This window comes from Protomyctophum bolini (genome assembly GCF_963924005.1).
Source record: "Protomyctophum bolini genome assembly, chromosome: 20".
NCBI lineage: Eukaryota > Metazoa > Chordata > Actinopteri > Myctophiformes > Myctophidae > Protomyctophum > Protomyctophum bolini.
The window spans coordinates 32,386,584-32,398,660 of NC_137881.1; the positions used below are offsets into that span (position 1 = coordinate 32,386,584).

The 12,077-nt window shown below is 42.5% G+C and overlaps 1 pseudogene across 1 annotated transcript in view; it reads right to left on the bottom strand.

The window, feature by feature from the left end:
* The window catches only part of LOC308335660 (diacylglycerol kinase delta-like), an 81,783-nt pseudogene that overhangs the window by 59,764 nt on the left and 9,942 nt on the right, over positions 1–12,077 (bottom strand). The window contains exons 2-3 of the transcript XR_013966261.1: positions 1,544–1,654; positions 272–352 (exon numbers count right to left, since the gene is read on the bottom strand). The product of XR_013966261.1 is annotated as a diacylglycerol kinase delta-like (transcript). The remainder of the gene's footprint in view (positions 1–271; positions 353–1,543; positions 1,655–12,077) is intronic.

Genomic DNA, 12,077 nt, shown 5'->3' on the forward strand with positions numbered 1-12,077 from the left:
CAACAAAAAAACAACACTTTGATTAGACGTTGCGAGAAAATAATTTGGCATCGAAATCAAAGAGAGACTCACTCAAACCGCGGCGTATAGTTCAATCGAGAAAGCATGCCTGCATGCAGCCTGGGGCGGCCATTATAGCTGAACGGGGCAGAGAGGCTGCCCTGGGAAACATACTGTAATAAGGTCCCAGGTTCGATTCCCGGCTTCCCCCGGCTATTATTTGTCAAGGTGTATCGTGAGCTAAGATACAAGACGCTACGTATATGCTTACCGTGAAGCTGTTGTTGATGTTCTTGGTGCTGGTCTCGGCCACGCTGGCGTCAGACAGGTCCACCTCGTCAAATATCAGAGACTGACAACAGGAAAAAGCATAAGATAGATAACATGTTTCAAAAGGTCACCATCTTAACCCATTTTGGGTGGGAACCCCTTTCGGTGTTAGCATTATGTTATGCTTTAGCTGTTGAAAAATAGCAGATCTACAAGCTATAGGTCTAGCTATTTTTGAAAAATCGAAGAACGACTGACATGGAAACATGGCTTTTTCAGAAAACTGTCAGGATGTAGGAGACATTTTTTAGTATCTGATCTCAGGTCAAAATGGGTTAAACTAATGGCCTATAAGTCCTTTTTGAGGATTATTATAAAAATACAATTTGGACCTAAGTCAGCTCCACATGACACTGTCTCTCACACGTCTGGTAAAATCGTAATTGAAAATTGAAAATTTAAAAGGATCAAGCTGAGGAGGCCCCTTTTAGTAAAATGAGTGTGAGTTATAGGCAGAAATAGGCAATGTTTTGGCCTAAGTCAATGGTTTTGTGACGTCACCAGGAGTGAGTCAGTATAAGTAAATTGGCCTAAGTCTAAGGTTTAATCATATTTAATCATATTAATTATTTTTGGGGGGTCAAAAAATTAAATAAATAAAATATATACATACATACATATATATATTTTTCTTTTTTTTTGCAACTGAATGGCTGGAAAATGGAAAATTAAGAGTTTACATTATAATACATGCATACACCTTCCCTAATGATTACATCTGGTTTCAGTATTATTTTATTCATGGTGTATTGTCTCTTATTAAGGTTATTGTAGCAGTCCATTTGTATTGGGGGGTCGGGAGGGGGCGAGGCGGGGGTCCCGAGACATTGCACAAAGCATTTCCTGGGGTCCCTGCGGGGAAGACGTTGAGAACTCCATGGTGTAGCTATGGAGGCTAATGGTTTCATGCAGTTTGAAGCTGCATATTGGTAGTGTAGCTTCGAGGCTAATGGTTTCATGCAGTTTAAAGCTGCATATTGGTAGTGTGTAGCTGCGAGGCTAATGGTTTCATGCAGTTTAAAGCTGCATATCGGTAGTGTAGCTTCGAGGCTAATGGTTTCATGCAGTTTAAAGCTGCATATTGGTAGTGTGTAGCTGCGAGGCTAATGGTTTCAAGCACCATTAAATGTCACTAATGTGTTTGTCAGGGGCGGGTAACAGTAATGGCGGCTGCTGCTGTGCCCAGTATAGAGTTGGTTGCTGCTCTGTATACCTTGGAGTCTTTGGCGTAGTAGAGTGTCCTTCCTCGCAGCTTGAAGTACCGTCGCTTCCATCTCTGGAACGAACTGGTTTGCTTCAGAAGGATTCCCTCCTTTACACTTTTCTGGAAGGATACACGAGAGAGGAGAGAGAGAGAGAGAGAGAGACATTTAGACTTGAGCCAAGTTTTGATTTATCATATTCATTCCGTTTCCTATTGAAGCTACAAACCGTATGTTGTATAACTGCAACTGTACTATACTAATCAGGAGATTGTGGAATAGTTGTCTATCAGCGAGGCCAATAATGACATGCCCAAAATGGAGAACTCAGGCTGGAGTGGCTATACGTTTGTCTGTGGCTTTTATGAATTATAATAAACCAATGTAAAGTATTAACAACATTGTTACACAGGTTCTCGTTTTTAAATTTCCTGAAAAGTACCAGTTTCTACGTCGTCCCGAAAAGCTGTTGCTTTTTGCGATTCAAATAGTTTAGCTATTGAAAAATAGCAGATCTACAAGCTCATAGCGCGCCACCGAGTGGCGCGCTATGAGCTTGTAGGTCTGCTATTCATGAATATATATTTCAGAGCGAACATTTTAAACTAAAATATTTTCTTCTGGGGGGGGTCCCTGGAACTACATATTTTGAGATGGGGGTCCGTGGCCCAATGGAGATAATTCTGGGGGTCCTTGACATGAAAAAGGTTGAGCACCACTTGACATATAAAAACATAGGTTTTTCAGAAAAATGTTTTGATTTAGAAGCCTTTTTTTTAAGCCTTTTTTTTTATCGACCTCAGTCCAAAATGGGTTAACGCAATCAGATTCTCTGTTTGACGTAAGGTCTGTCAAGGCCAGAAAGTCGTTTTTTGGCGACTCGGTTGCTTCCCGGCAAAATGTCCGGGTAAGATGATGAGTGATGCAAGGCAAGGCATTGGGGGACCTTTTTGTGGGCGTTTGCATTGACCAGACTCAATCGGGGTGGGGGGGGACATTACAATAAACAGGGCCAGGCTCCCCTGTCCTGCTCACAGCCGCACACCCTCTATTCAAAACTAGCAAAAGTAGCAGAACCTTACAAGCTCAAAACACGCCACTCGAGTGTGACCAGGTGTGGTAGGGCGTTAATTTACAATAAAATAAAGAAAAATAAGAAATAAACGCAAGAGGTTAGAATGTGGAGATGAGAGGTTTCCACTTCTGCTCGGCCGCGACAATATAGCCTATACTGTACACGTTCCTCATGTTCTGTCAGTCAGTGGTATGTGCAAGGCTGCTATACGCCGAACACTGGCAAGGACAATAATTGCGAACGCACTGAGCACTAACTATGAGACCTATAGCAGAACATGTCTGTCTGTCTGTGTGTGTCACGCTGTAACACCACCCGCCCACCACCAGAGGGAGCAGCTGTATCACAGTATCACACACAAAAAACACACACACACACACACACAAAAACTTAACTTAAAAAAAAACGTAACTAAAAAAAAACGTTAAAAAACTTTTTTTTTAAAGAAAACTTACAAAAGAAACACACGCACGGACACATACACACACTAAAAAAAACAACTTAAAAAATATATCTTAAAAAAAACCCCACTAAATTTACGAGCTGCGTTCGTCTTACGGGTGATAATTTAGGTCTGGCTTTGCTGTGGCTGCGTGCAGCGTGATGAACATTCCTATTATCCTCCTTTCTGTTCATTATCCTGCCTCTCTCTCTCTCTCTCTCTCTCTCTCTCTCTCTCTCGTTTTATTTATGACTCCGCGCGCGGAGAGGTCAGGAATGCACTCTGGGTAATCAGTTAGATTTAGAACGTCGGAGTCGCCATAGAGACGTTAATTTGTCTCCCCGGATAACAGGGTTCTGTTACAAGTGATACACACACATACCTGTGCTCAATTGCACAAGCACGCATGCATTGACGGACGACGCACACACACACACACACACACACACACACACACACGCACACACACACACGCACAGACGTTATTGATGGCTACCATTTCTACCTGCACATCTGTCACATTCCTTTGCCAGTCGGCACAGCAACCAGATGAGATCGATCAATCAAGACAATGGCACAACTTCCTCACTTAATGAGAGAGAGTGTGAGTGTGTGTGTGTGTGTGTGTGTGTGTGTGTGTGTGTGTCATCACATAAATCACCCGTTCAAAAAGTGTAATGACGTTGGTATATACGGGGCTGCATTCTCTGCATTGATTTCTGTGCGTGCGCTATAGAACCACTGATACAGAAACATAAGGTTTTTCAGAAAACTGTCAGGACACTTTTTAAATGTCGAGGCCTGTCAGGCCTAAAAATGGGTTAATCCATGTAGACCAGGGGTGCCCAAAAGGTAGATCGCAATCTATACCAGTAGATCACAAAGGCTGTGCAGGTATAGATCACAGCATGGCATAATGGTCCTAAACATATATTTAATCTAAATATTAAAAAAAAAAACATTTGGAATTTGTTGCCAGTATAGCATTACAAAGTTATATACAAAAACACCCTACCAATTTCATTTCCCCTCTATTTCCCCCATTCCAAGTGTCTTTGTCTTATGTCTTGCTGTATACAAACGCCAGCGAGGTTTAGGTGTCTGCCCCGGGGGAGGTTAGGGTTAGGGTGAGGGTTTGAGGTAGGTTGTCGATCGGACCGTCGGCATATTGACGCGGACCCGAGGGAACATAGGGCTGAGGGAACATAGGTACGGTCCCCATTTTTACACATTTAAGCAATGGGATCATGTTTTTTCTGGTGGGTATAGAGCTGGTCATTTTGAAAGTGGCTCTCAAGTTTAAAAAGTGTGGGCACCCCTGATGTACACACTAAACCCAAGCGTTTAGGTTATAAACTGTTTTAAACACATACTTTGTAACACTTTTTAAACGTGTCACAGTGTTTAGATTATAAACAGAAGAACATGTTTAATCCCTGTAACACTTTTTAAACACATAAACGTGTTTAGTTTTTACAATCAAAGTCAGTCATATGGTGTTTAGAATTTGAACACTAGGTGTTCTCGTGAGGTGTTTGAGTGAACTCGTGTTCTACTGTATTGTATGAATATTAATAAACACTTGGCATTTTATTATTACACACATGGTGTTCCAGGGATTTACAGTGTAGATATTGTCCGACGTCTTTACACAGGGAGGAATTTAAATGTCTCCCAGCCTCCTCCTGTGTTAGTCAGATTGCTGCCTTGACTCCCTTCGCCTGTTCTCACCTCGGACTATCCATGTTATTGAAATGCAATGCAGGGGAGGGGGGGGGGGGGTAGGGTGCTTGTCAGGACATTAGTGAGGACGCAACCTTTTTATTACTAATACGAATCCTTGTTGTAAAACAGAAAGGAGAGCAGCTGTTCATGCTAATTATTGTCGGTGGAACAATAACAGACCTGTCTGGCGTTTGTTTCCCCCCCTAGTGCCGTTTTAATTAACCTTCTCACGTTGTTGTACTACATTTTGTGTTCTTTTTAGTACGCAAATAGGAAAAAAAAGAGCCGGTGACTTTGTGGTATAACATTGCTGTGGGCAATTTTTTTGCGAGAGAAATAAGGTCAATTAGGAATTATGAAAACAAACCAGACAAACACACGATATAGTAGACATTAGAGGTATAGGTTTAGGGATTGGAATTAAGAGTTAATTAATCCATTAATTAGTTGCAAGCCAGTGTCAAGCGGCGAACAATTGCCGATTTCCAAAGCTAATAGATCGGCTTTATAGGTTTAATGTGACAAAAAAATGCCCCGGAAAGAAAATCTATAAAATTAACATTCATCAAACTGCCGTGCTAAAATGTCCATGTCCTATAGTAACGCAAACCTGTGAGTGTGTGTGCTCGTCCGTGCACGTGTGTGTGTGTGTTTGCATGTGCGCGTGCGTACTAAACCTCACTTCCCCGCAGCATTGCCAACCTGAACTAAATTACTGGACATTTCACCTTTCCCATTTATCATCGGACGGACACCAAGGACTGCGCTCAGTGGAAAACAATGAGACGAGAAAACATGACTCAAAAAAGCTCGGGAATGTAAACAGGGGAAAGGAAGACGGAGGAGTAAGATGGATTGTGGTCTTGGCTGGGTAATTAACCCATTTTGGACTGAGGTCGATTAAATAAATAAAAAAAAATCGGAAAAAACATGTTTCTGTGTGAGTGGTGCTCAACCTTTTTCATGTCAAGGACCCCCAGAATTATCTCTATTGGGCCACGGACCCCCCATCTCAAAATATGTAGTTCCATGGACCCCCTCAGAAGCCAATATTTTAGTTTTTTTTTTTTGCTCTGAAATATATATTCAAAGATTTGTGACACATTTTCACGACTTTTCCAAAATAGCAGACCTACACGCTCGTAGCGCGCCACTCGGTGCCGCGCTATGAGCTTGTAGATCTGCTATTTCCCAATAGCTAAAGCATAACATAAAATGCTTCAAACACCAAATGGGGTTCCCGCGCCAAAATGGGGGGTTACGGTAATTGATCGGTTAGTCCAATCATAATTGTGTCGTGTGATTTTTAGCCAGTTATAGCAAGCGGTGAACTATAATAGTCAAAAAAATGAACCATAGCGCCATAAGACACAGACTGTGTCGCAACTCATGACCTCAGCGTCAGCATTTTTCTTTGTCAGTCTTTGTGCTTTATTATCATCATCGCCGTGCTGTAAATACGGTGTGTCATAAAGCAAAAAATACTGTCCGCTTCAAACTGTTTGCAACACTTTTCAACCCTTTTTCATATCAAGGTCTTATTTATTTATTTATTCATTCATCATTTGAGCCACGCACGGATGGCCATTTTGATGAGACTTCGCCTCCCAGACCCCAAAACAAAAGCATATTTTGTTCGCCAGAAACCTGCCTATACCCGTGACATCATTAGGTAGGACGGTTTAAGTCATTTCAGAGGCTTTGAGCTTGGATTGAAGATGCCATGCGGGCAGGTTTCTTATAACTGTCCACAGCCCAACGAGACACAGAGAGTAGACGGACATAATTATTGCCATCTTAAAACAGTTTGACGCCGGATGGAGGGGAAAGGAACTGGTTGGAATAACGTGTTCCTTCCACGCGCTACGTCCAACTAGGGATGCCACATGGTGACCATTTGCCCAATCGAATATTCTAAAGCTCTGGCGATTAATAATCGATTAATCGACCCCCCCCCCCCCCACACCCCCTCCCCCCAAAAAAAAAAAAAAAAAAAAATTATATTATGCACATGCCATGGTCACATAACCATTATATGTTGAGTGCATGCTTTGATGGTTACAGTTTTATAATCAGTTTTGATGAGTAAACCTTTGTGGAGATCTTCTCAGTGCCATTCAGGATGGAAAATGAAATCCATTTGGATTTGGGGAGAAGTAGTTTCATAAGGGGCTGGTATGTATTACTTGATATAAAGAGAACATGTTCAGTTCACTAGTCTACACTCTAGTCTACACCTGCCTTCATTTCATCTGATTGTCTGTCTGGCAGGCACTTAACAAGCGATCGTTAACTGTGTCTGTTAGATAGAGGGGCAGATCAGAGTGGCTTTGCTCAACTTGATTTATACTTATATTCTCCACTCTGATGAAGGTACATGTTCGATATATCATGCAGCATTTTTTTTTTTTTTTTCGATTTTCGATTATGAAATATTAAAATCGATTTTGGGGACGGCAACACATAATCGAAAAATCGATTATTCGGCGGCATCCCTACGTCCAACCAGGGAAACTCCCCCCCTGTCAGGTGTAAAGGAGCAACTTGGACACTCAGGCATTTTATTTTATTTCCAATTGTAAGCCATGATCTACCACTAGATCTTGTTTTTTGCAAATTCTGACAGGCTCAATTCATGTGCACACACATCCAGAGACTATAGTTTAAGAATAAATAACTGATAGTTATGTAATTCATGCCTAAATATTAAGACAAATGTGTAGCGCATTGTAATGGCCGCTGGTACTGATGACCAAAACATGCCGACGTACGGACCGTTTTTTCGCTGGATTTTAGTCGTTGAAAGCTGCAAATACTTCAGCGTATGCTCTAAAAGGTAATAAAACAATCTCGGCATGAGCGTAGAATATTTGATTAAATAGCGGGTACCGCGTTTCATGGAGTCAAACTGTTTAATATGGACATTACTGAGGGCCAATTATAACAAATACAGTTGAAACTTGAAAGTGCTCCTTTTAAGCCCCACCACTTATCTCTTCAAGCTATTCGAAAACGGCTGATCAAAAAAGCTCACAGCGTGACGCACCAGCGTGTGTTCGACTGCGATTGCGGCTATTTTCGAAAATCATCAAACATAGGATCATCTCTTATGGAGGTCCCTGCCCTGCATGGCATCGTTTTCAAATGTGGGATCGTGGGGCCGCAAATACATAGTCAATTTGGGTCGTCTCCGACATGAAATAACTGCACCAATAACACAAAACAGCGTGGGTTGGCCAGGCAGAGACACAGGGGAACATGTACACACATGGGAATTTCAATAACGGACAGCAAAAAACGACAACAAGGAGAAGACAGACAGAAAGACAGACACCAGATTGCGGGCATGATGAGCGAGTGGAATGAATAAATTAGATGTGGAGCGGTGGGTGGGTGGCGGTGGAGTTTTCGGTTCGGGAGCGAGAGAACATTAAAGTGAGATTAACGCATTCTGGGCGGGAGCCCCTTTTGGCGTTAGCATTACGTTATGCTTTAGCTATTAAAAAATAGCAGACATACAAGCTCATAGCATGTCACCGAGTGGCGCGCTACGAGCTGGTAGGTCTGCTATTTTTGAAAAAATCGAAGAACGAATGACATAGAAAGATAGCTTTTTCAGAAAACTGTCAGGATGTAAAAGACATTTTTTAGAATCTGATCTCAGGTCAGAATGGAAAACTGTCAGGATGTAGAAGACATTTTTTAGAATCTGATCTCAGGTCAGAATGGAAAACTGTCAGGATGTAGAAGACATTTTTTAGAATCTGATCTCAGGTCAGAATGGAAAACTGTCAGGATGTAGAAGACATTTTTTATAATCTGATCTCAGGTCAGAATGGAAAACTGTCAGGATGTAGAAGACATTTTTTAGAATCTGATCTCAGGTCAGAATGGGTTAATGCTTGGCAGCCCGACGGGCATCATCTGTGAGACGGGGTTTGCGAGGGACTGATTGAACACCTGATTTGGAATGCGGCATTTCCGTGTGGCGTGCCGCCGTGCGCTTGTGTTTAGAGAGCCAGAGAGATCTACTGCAGGTGCCAAAATCCCCCAAAAATATCTTATGCGTTTCAAAAGCATTAGAGTCCACTTCCAACGTACACTTTCTTCATCTATTAAAACTAAAAAAAAAAAAAATCCAAAGTGTGAAAACTCAATAAAATAAAAACGGTAAAATAATTGTTTCTGGTCTAACCTCAGAGCTGTCTTTCCACCAGCAGTCACTGCATGTGACCCTGGCTCATTTATACAGGCCTGTTCTCAATTAACGCAGCTGCTCTAAATACCTTGATTAAAGCAGACCCCTGCAACAGATCAATTATGCCCAGCTCTATACTACTAACAGAATAGTTGAACAAGCACTGGACAGTACAAACCTATAGAACATTAATTTCCATACAAAATTGCAAATAAACAATTCTCACAAATCACATATATATGTGTTTTCAGATACCTGCTCCCACATCGACCTATGCTGTATATACCCCACCATGGCGGACCTGAAGGTCATCTGGGGTGTGTGTGTGTGTGTGTGTGTGTGTGTGTGTGTGTGTGTGTGTGTGTGTGTGTGTGTGTGTGTGTGTGTGTGTGTGTCCCTTTATATGTCACATTCTCACTCTGGATTTGTGCTCATCTCCCTTTCATCTGTCTCTCTATCCACTGACCTGCTTAACCATCTTCTCTCTCTGATATATAGGGAGTAAAATGCAGTATATTCAGTTTATTGGGGAGAAGCAACCACCGACTAGTGGTAAATCGAATTAATTGCACACACGCACACACACACACACACACACACACACACACACACACACACACACAAAGAGTGAGAAGAATTGCAGCCGGGCACGGAGATAAAGAAAGAGACATATCGAAAAAACATACAATAAAAAGACGTATGGATGAATAGACATTATTGACAGAGATACAGATAGAGAGACAGACAGACACTGTGCGTGTGTGTGTGTGTGCGTGCGTGCGTGCGTGCGTGCGTGTGTGCCAGTTAGTCCATTATCTCCTTTCTTCTCACTCTCTCTCTCTCTCTTGCCCTCCACGTCCGTCTCTAGCTTGACAAATGGACTGCTTCAATGTACTCTTGGTCAGAGTTATATGTAAACATTGTGTGACATTTATCACTTTTTTCATTAACTATATTGGTGTAATGTAATGTAATCTATTGTAAATCGTGTCTGAATAATCATGTAAGGCAAGCGGACCTCCCCAACGGTAAGTCTTGTTGCATTTGGCCAAAAAAATGATACATTTTAGAATATGATTATCCTCAAAAAAAAATCACAGAATGTCACGGCACTGAGACACCCGCAGCTGCTGTATACAACTCCTTTACAACAGCGGCTTATACCGGATCTTGCCGTTTTGTGTTAAATAACACCGTGAAACCGCCATTATACCCTTTTGTCATGTCACGCATCCCCCTATAGAGGGCGTCCGCACACCACAAGGGATGTAAACGTATATTATGCGCCACAGTTTGGGAACCCCTGATGCTGTAAGTGTATAAGGGATGGGCTGTGAAAGGCAGCCAGACACGAACATAAAATCATTCATTCATCCATCCATTCATCCATCCATCCATCCATCCATTCCAAATAGAGACATATACAGATAGAGAGAGAGAGAGAGAGAGAGAGGGCGAGCAGACCAGGCATGGACAGCAATAATCTAAACCAACCGCAACGCACCGTTGGCGAGTCGAGATGGGAATTATACAGGGAACCATGAAAACTGTCTGACAGCAACAGGAACAATTAATCCATTTTGGGCGAGAACCCCCCGTTATGCTTTAGCTATTGAAAAATAGCAGATCTACAAGCTCATAGCTCGCCACCGAGTGGCGCGCTACGAGCTTGCAGGTCTGCTGTTTTTGAAAAATCGAAGAACGACTGACATAGAAACATGGCTTTTTCAGGAAACCGTCGGGATGTAGAAGACATGTTTTAGAATCTGATCTCAGGTCAGAATGGGTTAACAACAAAGGAGACAAAAACGCTCCGAGGAGGGACAACGAGCCAGCAAATGTACAAATCCCTCCCCGACGAAAAAGGGTTTCCCAGGACTAGCGTGATGCAACGTAACAGAAAGACGGCGGAGACTCGACATGATGCAAGAGAGAGAGAGAGAGAGAGAGAGAGAGAACGCAATGAAATTGTCCAAAACAGAAAGAACACTAAGAACTAAGACACGACATTACAGAGAAAAGACACCGGAGACATGCAGCGGTGCAACGTACAGTAACTAAGTGCATATACTCATAAGTACTGTAGGGGAGAGCCGCCATGGTTGTAACACTTGCACGTTTCACTCTTTTACTCAGAGATCCGTTTATCTACATGTGTAATATTTTCAGGCAACGGACCTATACACACGATGTCTGCTACCATAAACCACTTCAAGTTTGTCATTTGATAAAACAGGTCGGGAGTTATTAAACCGAACGTGGACGCTGTTCCAGTGTTACATTTGCTGCGCCCACATATATATATACTCCAGGTGTAGAATCTTACGCATTTTGAGAAAAGTCAGTTTTTCGCCAATAGCTCCCCGTAGGATGAAGGTAAACACGTCAAACTTCCTGGGCACGTATAGAGTATACGTTGCTGTACACATACTGACTCGATGGCGTCATGATGGCGTTGACCAATCAAGAGATATAACGTGCATGTTATGACCACGACGCGTTACAACCGTGGCGGCTCTCCCCCACTTATAATTTTGAGGTGAATTTACTTTATATACGAATATGCATGGTGCACACTGTGCAAAAAAAAATGCATGCGTTTGGTCCGACGTACAGTCCGACAGGCATAATAGTTTTAACCTGCCACGCATGTCGGAAGCCACGGGTTAGTTGTAACCGGCCACGCCATGTCGACAGCGACGGTGTTGACGGACTGTTTAGTATGTCTAACGAACGTATGCACGCCCAAAAAACAAACGTCCATAGACTTGGCTGCCACATGAAGTGTGCGTTTATTTTGCTCTATTAAAAAAAAACATTAAAAGTCCATAGACTTGGCTGCTACTCTGTTAAAAATGCTCTAAACAAACATGAGGTCCATAGATAGAGGTGGCTGACATATGACGTAATTCCGACTATATAGGCTCAGTCACACCAAAGGTCAGTCACAAAGGGAGGGAGTAGAAAACCACACACACACACACACACACACACCCCAATTCCCTAAACTGTCGGACATGCTCCCTCCACACCAGAACATGCTCTCGACCCCCGCATGCTCTAAAACACGGACATTGGACAGAACTTTTTCTTCACACTGCTGTC